Source organism: Pteropus alecto, unplaced genomic scaffold, assembly GCF_000325575.1.
Source record: "Pteropus alecto unplaced genomic scaffold, ASM32557v1 scaffold511, whole genome shotgun sequence".
In the NCBI taxonomy this organism is placed as follows: Eukaryota; Metazoa; Chordata; class Mammalia; order Chiroptera; family Pteropodidae; genus Pteropus; species Pteropus alecto.
This window is the reverse complement of record NW_006431911.1, coordinates 571,911-585,420: the sequence shown is the minus strand read 5'-3', so window position 1 is coordinate 585,420 and position 13,510 is coordinate 571,911. Positions and strand designations below refer to the sequence as shown.

The window sequence follows — 13,510 nt, the reverse complement described above, 5'->3', positions numbered from 1 at the left end:
ATTCTCACTGAGGTACGTTGGAGTTGCTATCTCAATTCACCCAGTTTTTAATTCAGCCAAGGCTGCAGTGTGCTGATCTTTATTCATATTTGTGACATTCATGAGAAATACTGGTCACTGTGAATATTTCTATTTCTTGACCAGTGGGTCTCAATCTTGAATTTGTGTTAGTAAACCACTTGGAGTCTCATTGAAATGAAGATTTTGATTCTGGAGGTCTGGGTGGGACCTGCATTTCCCACAACCTCCTTGGCGACACCTACATCTCTGGTGCATTACCTACCTCACTGGTAGAGTATTGAGGTCTTGGATTCAAGTGGCATTTTGCATAATTCTTCCATCCACTCATGGATGACTTCCTCCCCCAAGGAGATATTTTACTTCTTTCACCGTGTGATTGGTTTTGCATTTATTTGACTCTCTTGGGATATTCAAATGTCATCCCCGTTAGACTCTGCGGGTCTCTCCAAGCTTTGTGTCTCTGGTCATAAAATTAAAAGAACCCCTGAGGATTAAAATTACTCTGACCACTTTGAAGGGGACAAATGATCGTTTTGAAATAAATGCGCCGAAATATTTTATCCGGAAAAAAAAAAGAAACTAAATAGAATGAGATAAGGTTACCAGGTGGATAAATTGAACTGTCCTTGAGTTTTAGAAATATAAGGTACAGTATTTTAAAATGTCGGTTCCTGTATCTAAATGATTTTTTAGATTATTTCTAGCTACTTCGTATTGATTGAAGATGTGACTACAGGTGCAGGTTCGTTGGGTTTTGATTTGTTTTAACATAATGGCTCTCCTCCCCCAGTGAGTTCTTACTTGATTGTAAGGATATACAGCTTGCTGGAAGTTTTCTCTGTCACTTACAGGAGAAGCAACGTGTCTCAGAGAGTGAACTTTTTATTTCAACTAGCTAATGCCAACCAAGCCAGGTTTCTCACTGACATTTCTTTACTCAATAAAGCAAACAATTTAAATTTTAGGAAAGTGCGTGCGCATGTCTTTCTTTCTTTCTTTCTTTCTTTCTTTCTCTCTTTCTTTCTCTCTCTCTCTCTCTCTCTCTCTCTCTCTCTCTTTCTTTTCTTTTCTTTTCTTTTTTAAACGCCTACAGCACCCGGTATTCCAAGGTGGTCTCTCATCCAAGTACTAACCAGGCTCAACTCTGCTTAGCTTCCGAGATCAGACGGGATTGGGCTTGTTCAGGGTAGCATGGCCGTAGACCGTGTGTTTCTTTTTTGAATGGCTGTTGGAGCAGGCGGTGAGCAGCGAGCACTCTTCAGTCCCCATCATAGGTCTTGGCTCTGTGGTCTTGCAGCAGGCCTGAGTAACACATCTCTGTTACCTGCCTGGCCCTGCAGGCAGTTAAGTTTGCTACTCCACTAGACATGGGTCCTCCCATATAGTGTTCACAGGCGTATACTTGTATACAACCTGCCAGCAACAGGTTTCTGTATTTAGATATGCAGGTATTTGGACATAGCAATTCCACTTCTAGAAATCTGCACGAAGAATTAACTGGACGGGCATGCGATTTTGTCTAAGGATGTTCTCTGTGATATTGTTCACCAGAGCAAAATATTAGAAACCACCTAAATATCCATTAGTATGGAACAATCATGCAGTTGGAATAATATGTATTTATTATTAATCAACATGGAAAAGGGCTCTGATGTATTGTTCAAAGAATAAAGCAGGCCTCAAAGAAGCCGTTGTAGCCGTGTCCCATTATTTCAAAAAACATAATGCGTTAAATTACAATTTTCATAACAAAATAAAACCGTGACTCTCATACAGATGTAAAACGAGGACATATTAAACACTTTGTTTAATTCACTTTCAGTGAGGGAATTGGTAAGATTTTTGAACAGTTCAAAAGAGATCCAAGTTGCCACCGCATTTATGGGTCAGAAATAGTGAAATGAATTTGGAAATGGTTGCCAAAGCGGCTTATTGAACAGTGGGCAGGGGAGTCGGTTGCACCTCCGCCTTACTGAATTTATTTACCCTCTATAGTCAAGTATTATTTTGCATTGGTATCAGTTATCTGCAATTTACAGGGTTGCAAAATAGTTCAAAGGCAATTAAAGGTACAGAGCCACCACATGGGCAGAATTAGATAACTTAGCAAGGGGTGTTCTAACGTTTAGAGCCTTAATGCGTAATTTCCCCTTAAAACACAAATTTTTTCTATGTCTATGTGTATAGTAAAGTCGAGAATGAGAACAGAAAAATGATTACTTATCTATGGATTGTAAGATTGTATGTTATTTGTATTTTTTCTCTATTTTTGTGTTTTCAAGGTATTTTGAAAAGAGTGTGTAATATTTTATTATAGTCAGAAACAAAACTCTACTTCTGTATTGAAAAACAATGCTAAATCCTCCTGGAATGTTTTTAGTAAATCCTTAAACAACAAAAGCATTGACGCTGCCTTTAGGATACTGCGATTAAGATACTAGGATGAGAGTGGGGGCCAGAGAACTTGGGGTGGTTGGCAACGTGGGGTGCTTGACCGCGTGGGGTGCTCACCTGCTCTTTCTGGTTGGTCCTCCAGTTGATTACTTTGCTTTGTGTTCAGGCTTAAAATATTCCCACTTCTAAGAGATGGTGATGAAACCAAGGTGCTTTTGGCATGTCGATGGTGCTTTTAGCTTTAACACTCAATACATGAAGTGCCAAGAAGTTGCTAATATTTCTGTGCCTTTTTCAGTTGAGTCAGGGAAAAACGGGTGGGAGAGGGGAGGAGGACAGTGTCGCTGCATGGTGCGTCAGAAGGGAAGATGCTTCCCATTTCTGTGTGTGATGACAGTTATTAACGAATAGATCTCTCCGAGTGTATGCAACCCCCTCGGGTTAATGTGCTTATTTATAGAACTGATTTGAAAATTAAACAGAGCTTTTTCTTTCTCCCATTTTACAGTTGCAAAGAGATAATAAACATGCTCATGGCTTATATTATTCCATCAGTATTTGCCTCGGTATTGATTATTGCCTAGAGATTTGTTGTCTGTCTCTTCTTCGGTTGTCCCCCCACCCCGTGCCATTGTGTTTCTGGCTATAATCCTCATTTCCTTACAGCCTGCCAAACTGCAGCTCCTTTGGGATGCCAGGTTTGTCTTATAATCCTCCTGACTGATGAGAGATTTGCACAGGAGTTGGCCTGCACATACAGTATATATCTTACTGACAGTGTCTATGTAAAATTTTGAATAGCAGAGAAGATTATATTCATTTCCCATTGGATGACAATGATTAGGATTGCATCAGTGATTAAACAACAGTCTCTTGCTCTTCTTTGGTTTAGCTCAGAGCTGTACGTACGTCGAGGCCAAAATATTTTTGTCGAATGAATGAACTGAACAGTGTTTGTTTATATTAACCTATGTATCACCTTTACGGAGTCGTGCTGTGTGTGGTGATGTAAGCATCCTGCCATCAGAAGGAGTACCTTCACTTCTCAGAAACCTTGAGAGGGCAGTGTTTACGTTCAATTTGGAGGTTTAGTTCCCATGATGATAAGCCCAGCATTCCTTAGGGCAGGACTGGCCTTGGGAGAGAGGAAGCCAGGAGGCAAATTTGGTCTTAGGTTCCCACAATGGATGAGATAGTGTCCCTTGACACTTGATGTCCCAGCACCTGTGACTGTGACATCATTTGGAAGTATAGTGTTTCTCACTCCCCTGGTACTCCGGTCTCATAGTTGAAGGCTTTATCCATGTATCAGTCAAGGCGAGTAATGTAACCAGAAATCACTCTAGGTATAGTGAGCAGGAAGGGATTGAATATAGAGAATTGTCTGCTCACACACTGTTAGAGGAATTAGGTAGCGAAGGTCAAGGATGGGCTGTTATGCATACCTTGCTAGTATGAAGAACTCAAGAAGTGCAGGGTCGACAAGAAGCCAGTATCCAACATCAGCAGTCTTCAACGCTTAATGGAGTGATTCTCAGGGAGCCACTTGGAAGATCCCAACAAAATTCTGCATATATTATCTGTCGATACGCACACATCTGACTCTTACTGCTGCTGGTGGATAATGTCTTCCCTCTCTTCCCCTACCGGGGCTCTGTGAATGGCTTATGTTGGCAGAATGTAAAGGAAAGCCTCGTTCCTAAGGAATGGTGGGAAATGTAGTTTCCAGGTTTTCAGCCTCAGTGACACTAGAGAGAATGTTGAAGGGCAAGGGCAGAACTAAATACAGATGTCACCCTGCTTACTCGTCTTAGTTTCTTTCCCTCAAAACAAGAACGAGTACTTGGTTCTCTGAAAGAGTCTGATAATCTCTTCATTTCAACTAAGATATGAAAGATCAATAAATAATACCTTAAAATGTTTTTCCCCCGGAACTGTTTGTATTTTCATGCGATCAAAGATTTAATTCAAAGACGAGAATGCATTTATTTGACACTTAATTGAAATGGGGACTCACAACAGTGTTTTCTCATGGGTCCTCAGAGATACAAAGAAATTTTAGGTGGAAATCTTTGCTCTTGAGGATTTTAATCTTGTTTGGATTTCTCTTTGCGCATGCGATGACATTTGGTTTTGTTGATCTTCTTTTGGTTTATTACAGATACATAAGTGAGAGGCAGATTCATTTTCATTAAAGGATTTTCAATTGTCTATTATTATTAGTGATTTTTTTAAAGCGGCTGTTTTACTCCTTCTCTCCTGTCATCTCCCCAGGGAAAGTTTTGCAGTGTCTGGAGACATGTTTGGTTTTCAAAACTGGAGCGGTGGGGATGCTACTAGCTAGCATCAAGTGCATCGAGGTCAGGGATGCTGCTCACCCTCCTACAGTGCACCGTACAGCCCCACGATAAGGAGTTACCCAGCCCCAAATGTCATTAGTGCCACAGCTGAGAGATCCTACTCTGTGGGTGATTGGAGGGAAAAGGTGAGGTAGATCTTTGTTATTATGACCCTTCTCTAAGCTGAGGTAATCTTTAATGCTGTGTCGTTCAACTTGCCCTTGCCTTAACTCTTTCCTTGTCCTCTGATGTCCGTCGTCTGCCAAAAGGCATGGCCTGTGTTCTTCCCCTGGCCTCCTAGTTGACATCCGAGGTGGGGGTAATCCATCTTCTCCCTTTTAACTGCTCTTTGATTTTGTTCCATTCTGAGATCCCCTGTCTTTCCCAGCTTTCTTTCTCCCACAGTCTGCAAACAGCCCATCTGTTAATTTACTCCAGTCCTCCGAAGGGTCTCATCACATGTCTAGAAGGCCTGTCTTCTTCCTCTTATCACTGTCCCCAAATTTCACCCTGCTCAAGTTCATCCCCTTCCTTACTCCCCATGCCCAGGGCACTTATCCTGAATTTGCCCAGGTTGTACATTGCCCCATTTGTGAATTGGGCTAATTGTATTTTATTTGTTGATTTGCTCGTGCTGGAGAAGTCCTAAAAACTGTAAATTCTTAGAGGGTAAAAACACGAGGGTCCTGTGGTGCACTTCAGCCAATCGGGACATAAAATCGGGCTCATGGGATGCTAAGGAAAAGCATTTTGATGATGGAGGAATGATAAGTCAGGCTGGAAGGAACTGTGGAAACTCACGAAGCCTGTTCCCAGTCCACCCGGGCAGACTAATAATCATCAAAGATAAATGAGGATCTGCCCAATTTTCAAGGGTTGCCAGAGAGGAAAATTTCACAACCTGTTCCAGCTATTGACTATCCAGTTATGAAACGCTTTCCGCTAACCTAAGTCTCCCTCTTAAGGAATCAACATTGTGCAAAAATATATAGTAATAAATTTAGAAATGTGAGTTAAGACTTTCTTTATACATAAGAAATTTATATACTACAATTTCCCTTCAAGTTAAGAGGATTTTTATTTTTATCTGAAGAAATTGCTAAGCTATGGCTTTTGGCAAAGGGATTGGACTTCAGGATAAAGAAGTAGCTTGAAAAGACGATGGACTGTATGAGGTAAGAAAAATAGTTTAATTCTGTCTGTATGCGCTCAGGGTATTTCTGCACAGCCGACTTAGAATGCTGCAAGTTCTTTTAAGATGACTGCTGTTGGGGAGTTTATTTCTTTAACAGCATCGTCTCTCCTTCTGTATTAAGATGGTGCATTGTATTGTTTCGTTCCCTTCCTAACTTCCTATAGGGCAGCTGTTAAATTATGCAACTTCACTGGGCCATTCTGTCTACCTCAGCATTACCCCTTTCATTGCAGAAATGAATTTTCAAGATTTGTGCAATTTATTCAGCAAACAAGGATCGAGCTTCTCTTGTGTGCTCAGGCACCATGTGGGCTAATTATAGATTCAGAGAAGATGCTGTCTTGACCTGCGAGGGGCTTTAGAGTCTAGCAGGGAGTGTAGACATGTAAATAAAGCCTTTTGGAAAGGCCTGTGGCCTCCACTGTAGCAGTGTGTGTAAGATACAATGGGAAACATTTGGTACATAACTTTTTATTAGGTATACTATTTTCGTTCTTTAAGAACATATGACTTCGAACCGAGATAAACCAGATGACAAATCTGGTCTCTGTCACTGTGTGTTTTTTTCTGAGCCTTAGAATCTATCCTTGCACGTGGAAAGCAGTCGTATCTGCCTTGAAGATCACTGTGGTGATTAAGTCAAAGGGCCTTTTACTGGGTAGGTATTTAATAAATGTTGTTTCTGTCTTTTCTCTTTGCCGATTCAAGGATAGTATAAGGGTCTTTTATTCTTTTTCGTCAAGGTGGGAGGCATCTCCTCCCAGTGTCAAAATTACCTTCCTGCATATGCAGACTGTCCCAAGTCATGAGGCCGAGACATCTCTGTCACAGAATCTGAAAGTGACAGAGATGTGTCACCTTTTCCACCTTTTTTTCACAGCTATGCATAGGGCACGCGGCCAGTCCGATGCAACACTTGTCCATGAATTAACAGCTCATGGTTTTGAGCCGCAGGGGCCACACAGAATCCGTTCTGATGACAAGTTACATTGACAGTAGCCACTGTATCTGGCTGTCAGAAGTCTTGGTTGCTGCGGTTCTAGCAGTGGTAGCTCAAGTCCACAGTGGTGAGATCTACTGAGCAAAATTTTGGTGTCTGTCCTCAGTGGCAGCAGCAGTGATACCTTTAGTGTCCTGATCCGTGATGTGAATTTTCATGTTGGCCCTGGGGACATTGCCTCTAACCCTGCTTCTGACTGTTAACCTCAAAGCCAAAGGCCTTTCAAAATGAGAGACGGTCAGCATTTATTTGAGATCAAATTATAGCTATTCTGGATGCACAGATTCAGGTTGAAGATGAAATAGGGAATAGTGTTCGCGTTAGGAAGCAGAGTCATTGGGTATTTTTGAGATAGGGAAGGGGAACAATTACATCAATAGAAGGAAGGCATTTCTGTTGGTACAGATAATATTACATAGCGAATGTTAATTCTAAACAATGTTTTCAAATTTTCAGTTCGGTTATCATCAGTCCGGTAGTCATAATAACTGCTTTCTCATAATCTTTCCGTAAGTTATTTGGGGCACGATGTTGTTTAGGTCCAGTCTAAAGGTCATTTTCCCTGTTGTAACATTCCAAAGGTTTGAGGCATAAGACACGCATGGTAGTCTCTCTCCTGTGGCTGCTCAGGCTCCATTTCGAACGTGGCTCTATTTTTTTGGGGCATGAACTTCGCGAACAGCCTTCATGAACAACCATGTCCTTTCATTGATTCCTTTTGAGCTTGTGTTACCCATATTGTTTCTATTGCTCACAATTTGAACTTTTGACTGATAAAAAAATGGTTAAAATACTATAATGAGGTTTTTGGTTATGCTACAGAGATATCTCATATGCTGTCCAAGAGAGACAATTCACTTCTTTGCTAAGGAGACCCTTATAATGGTTGCTTTTCAATTAGTTTGCATTTCTTTTTGTTCTTAAACCTTTCCACATCTTTCTTTATTGTCGCATGCCATTTCTTATTAGAAAAATAAGAGTGTCCCCAAGTTTCCATTCGTTCGATGCTAGATCTACATGACAGAAAGATATAACTTGTAGAATTGCCAAAACCCATAGTGGCATATGCAGAAAGAAAACAATTCTGACTTTCTGTTTTTGGCATTTAAAAAATGCCTTACTAGTCTCTGTTAATATTCTGTTTTAAAACCTGACTATTCAGCCTCGAGGCTCTTTGCTATAGATAGAAATTTATCAATATTTTAACCAAGGCTGAACAAACAAAAAAGTCAACAGGAATCAAGTAAAAACAAATCTCCCACGTTCTCGTTCCAGCATCGGTGGTATGGCTTTCATTGTACTAACCATCTTTGAAGTACACATCTTGCTGATAACAATTATACACTCAGAATGATAAACTGTTAAAACGATTGTTTGAAAGCTGTTTGCAGAACAACAAAAGCAAGCAGAAACCGCAGGAGATGGGGGCCTTGAAAAAAGAAGAGCACGTCAGGTGAGATCCACACTTACCTGGCTTTTCCACCGAGGGTGCTTTCCGTTTCACATGGCTCACAGGGACAGAATGCAAGTAGCAAGTGGCGTTCTTATTATGTGGAGGAGAGTCAGAGGTTAGAGTTCGGGGCTGCCGAAACACTTGGGAATTGAGAGGGGGAATTCTGCAAATGGGGATTCCCAAAATCTACATATAAACCTCTGGTGGACCCGTAAGCTGTGCCCCCAAGGTGTGACTCCAAGGAACACATCAGAAAGCAGTAGTTTCGAAGTTAAGGACGTTAGGACAGATTTTACCAGCTGCCGGGTGATGGTATAACAGATTGGAGCGCTCATCCTGCCAAGTGATAGGAGTTTGGTAAACACTTCAAGGTTTTCATTGGAGCCTCGGAATGGCCGTGCTTTAGGAGTAGCGTCTGTGTCCCAGAATCGAGAATTATGCCCTTGAAATAAGGACAAAAGATAAATAGACCCACTCTAAATCAAGCCTTCACAGAATTAAAGTGATCCTCTGATAACATTTCTGCTTGTTACTACAAAAATCAACATTTTTCAGAAGAAGATAACAGAATATAGATCATATACAACATATCATCAGTAATGTCTAGTATATAATTACAAATCGCTAGACATGTAAGGGACAGTAAAATGTAACCCATAATCAAGAAAGAAAATAGTCAATAGCTGAAAATCTATATGTCAGCCAGATGTTGGAATTTTCTGACAAAGACTTTAAAATAATTAAAGTCTTTAAAATAATTAAAGTCTTTGTGAGAAAATTCCAACATCTGGCTGACATATAGATAACGTGTTTCAAATTTGTGGGGAAAGATGGCTGTGATGACAAAATAAGGAATTTCAGGAGAGTGAAGGTAACTTAAAAAAGATTGTAGAACAGAAAAATCAAAATTGTATCTTTGGTATCCTATTCGTTTTGGTATCCTTCCCAATTCCTTTATGCCAAATAGAATTGTTTTTTTGCATAGCTGATTATTAGTAATTTTAATAGCTAAACCTCTTTAAATCTATAAATTTTCATTTCTTCCTTTAAATCATATAAAAATCAGCAGATAATAGCTTTCTATATTGCAATAAAAGATTACAGTAAATTAGTGTGTCCAAGTAAGTTTTGAATACCGTCGAACAAATTAATAATACTACTCTATTTAAATCAAGAAAATTACCTATTACATTTATTGCCTAGACTTAAATGTAAAGATTAAAACTATGGGAAAATTCTATTTGGGAAATCTTTGGATAAATTACGAAATAACTGGAAGAAACTACAACAGTGATTTTGAATCATTCTGGTAGTTTGGTTTTATCTATGTAGAATCAGGTAACGGAAATAATTTGGACTTCAATAAGTTGTTTAATTTATAGATTTCAGTTATTGGATGTAAAAACTATGTATGAGATTAATGATCACAAAAGCTAACATAAGTAACCTTCAATGGACTTCTGACTTTTTAAATTGGTATGGTTGCTAAAATATTTCATCTTAGCACTTGTGTGAGTCGATTCACTGTATCCTGAATTAACATATAAATTAAGTATTTTCAATCATAAAATGTCTTAAATATCTATATAGTACAGGAGGTTTTAATCTGCAGTTCATAAAACTAAGAGCACACATCTCATGTATTTTTTTTTATTTTACAGAGTAATATATTAAAAAGTATAGTTTTTTGAAATTAACTCACATTTTTTTGCCAGTTTTCGTGTTAGATTTTTGAAAGAAGACACCAAAACTCAATACCGTGTACTAACTTCACTTCATAGAAGTAATAACTTTGCGGAACCAAAAATTAATTTGGGAAACTTTAATAACAAGAGAAACTGCAGCCCTCTGGCCGTAAGCGTGCAGGATAGACATTGTACAGTCACATCGATATATTCACCACATATACCTCATTTTCACTGAGCCCAAGTCTTCAGATTACCATTTGACCATCCTTTCTGTAGTGTGATGGATGGGCATGGTGAGTGGGAGTAGGTGAGTGCGTGAATCCCTTGAATGTGTTTGCAAAAATTTATCTGTAACATTGGTTGTGTTGTGGGAAGAGGGTTCCTCTCTCATTCAATTATCAGATGTGTCCTCGATTCCAAAAAGGATAGGAATCCCGATTAATCGTTTTCTTCAGTTACTGAGAATTGTGACACTTTTCCATTTCCTCATTCTTCTTACTTAATAATTGACGCTTTAAAGGGACATGCCTCTGTTTATTTCCGAGACTCACTTGGCTTATAAGAAGTAAGATGAATCTGTTCAATATCCTATGTTACTATTGTGAAATATGAAAGCCACCGCCATGTTTTCATAGGTTCCGCTTAAGTAACAATGGCTTGGCTTTTTTTCTGTGGTGGTGCCTTCAGGAATAATTATCAACATGTGACTTTGAGCATATCATGTATTTAAGCCCCACTTTATTCATGGAAAAAATGGAAAACTCTTCCTAAATATGTTCACAAAACCAAAAGACAGAATGTAAAGTAAGTGAACAAGAAATGCAGATCAAAAAGAAAGATAAGAAGCCAAGTGTTAATATATAAAATTGTTCTCCAAGCTGCTTCAGCTTTGCTAGACACGCAGTTCAAAATTGGACCAATCTTCTAGGAGTCAGGGCGACTTCTAGGCGTCAGTGGAAATTAGTTGAGTTATAGTGGGGAAAAAAGGCAGGTCAACAAAACTAGCTCGAACCAGCAAAAGCCAGCTTGATTGAGCACAAGCCGGCTTGGGCTAGGGGAAGCCACTCTGAAGAGGGTAGAAGTGCCGTGAGTTATGCATTCTTCCCGTGACGGTAGAGTGGGTGTCTCATTTCCATTCTTCTTCTGTAGATATTTCGTGAACGCTTCCTTAATGCCGGGTTCTCTGCTGGGCGCTGGGGATATACCATAGTGACAAAGGTAGCGCCCCTGGAAGCTGACAGTGTTCTTGAGAAGTCAGCAGTAACAGGCAGGGTGAAAATGATCTCTTAAGGGGAGTCAAAGGATACCCTGGGAACCTGCCTTTTTGCTCTCGTGGGTTTCTTTGTAAATTATTGAAATATTTGGCAAAGAGAAATCCACATATGTGAGAGACTTCAGGTTTGCATTGACTGATACTGATGGAGCCTGAAATAACCCCCAATTTAAATACGTACGACGAATCTGTGGAGTAGGCATTTGTAAGGAAGGCTTTCGGAAAGGGTAGACAAGGATGTTCTCATTTTTCCTAAAAGACAAGGGGGTGTAGCTTCTTAATACACATTTACAAAGAGCTTGGCGGGGCTCCCAGCGGGCATGGTCTGAAGTCCTGCAGACTGTCTGTGCAGGCAGTCATCGTGTGTCACTGTTAGAACCTTCCCCTCTCACACACACACCCACACACACGCACGCGTGCGCGCGCACACACACACACACACACACACACACACACTCAAACAAGGAGGAAATAAAACCAGACAACCTGCAGTTGAATTTAGATGTATGAGAGAAGGTGACAGCCTAGACATCCGCCAGATTTAAAGAGACAACATTCGATGGTAAGTTGTATTTTAAAATATCAACCACTGAAATGTTAAACTTTCAGAAATATGAAGGTTTTCAAATGTCAAAACTAGGCATTTAAAGAAATTCCGCAGATATGATTTCAAAGTGACAAAATTAAATTGAATATTTCTCTGAAAGGTACTTTCGTTAAAGGAAAACAGCATTTGATTTCAGTGGGTTATTGTCTCCTTGCTCTGGCATTTATTTTACCTTCTCTGCAAGGGCCTAGGAGAGGACAGCTCCATGTAATAAGCCAGAATGGGAGCGACTGGCATTTTTGTAGTTCACAGTAAAAGGACTGAACCCACCAAGGCAGTAGTTAGTAGTCCTGCTTGCTTGATCCTCTGGCTATTCCCGAATTTTCTTTGATAAGCATCTCCATGAAGTGCTCTGGCAAGAAATGGTGGAACGTCCGATTGGGCAAAGCTTTGCACATCTTCTCTAGACGAAGTGTTTCTCCTGTGACCTTCCGCGCGAGTTGCCAGCGCCTCCCCTCCGTTTTGCTCAAGTTGGCTTCTGGATCCGTGCACCAGCCCATGATCTCTTTGATGTCAGAGGGAGGCCTTGGCATAAGGAAAGGGATTATTTACAGTAACTTTGCTTTTAACTTCATATTTAGTTTATTAAAATTACACTGGCAAAAATCCACGTTTTTTTTTTGCGTTTGACGGTCAGCGAATAAATCTTATTATTCAATTTTTAAATCTCGTAGAACAAACACAATCACCTGCACATTTTCTTTGTCTAATATTTAATGAATCCATGTCAAACAAATGATACTTATTTCAATAAGCAAATCTATTTTTGAAGATAATTAAATTCTCTCAAATATTTTACACTGCAATTATGTATTTAATATATTATATTTTCCTTTGAAGTGTTTCTAGTTGACTGACAGGAGAACTCGATGTGCAAACAATCAAAAGCTTTCCAAGCATTTAAAAATACTCTTATAAATATGATAAATGAAACTTACAAAGCAAACAAGCTCTGCGAAATGTGCTAATTCTATTTAAGAATATGGTCAATTTTCTTATTCCATTCAGCTTAGAATGGCAAGACTAATATGTTAGAATTTCTTAAATTACTTGCATAACAAACATAGATGGCTCATAAAATTTACTAAAAGATGCTATGCTAATTCTATGAGCTCGTATGATTTCAATTGTGTACTTAATTTTAAATATTCCCAATGTTGAAAAGACAATTATCATTGTAACAGAAACTTGCCTATCCAAACCTATATCCATTGTTTCCTTTTTCTATCACAGGCATTGTCACCTTTTTCCGTAAAAGGCCAGATAGTAAATATTTTAGTCTGTGTGGGCCACATATGGTCTCCGTCACATATTTGATTAAAAAAAAAAACAACAAAAAAACCAACTTAAAAATGTAAAAACCATTCTTAACCCTCATGCCAATTAAAAATAAAAATCAGTCGGCGCGGTGAACTTCGTCTGTGTCTTGTAGTGTGATGACCTGTGTCCTCCAATTTAAAACTCCTTTCATTTTTTTTTAAGTGGGGCACAATTCCTACAAGTTCAGATTCCTTGTAGCTAAGTGACCATGACTGATTTC

The 13,510-nt window shown here is 39.4% G+C and overlaps 1 protein-coding gene and 1 pseudogene across 1 annotated transcript in view; one reads left to right on the top strand and one right to left on the bottom strand.

The window, feature by feature from the left end:
- The window catches only part of FRMPD4 (FERM and PDZ domain containing 4), a 712,471-nt gene that overhangs the window by 300,732 nt on the left and 398,229 nt on the right, over positions 1–13,510 (top strand). The window lies entirely within an intron of this gene.
- On the bottom strand, positions 1,106–1,224 carry LOC112472309 (annotated as a pseudogene).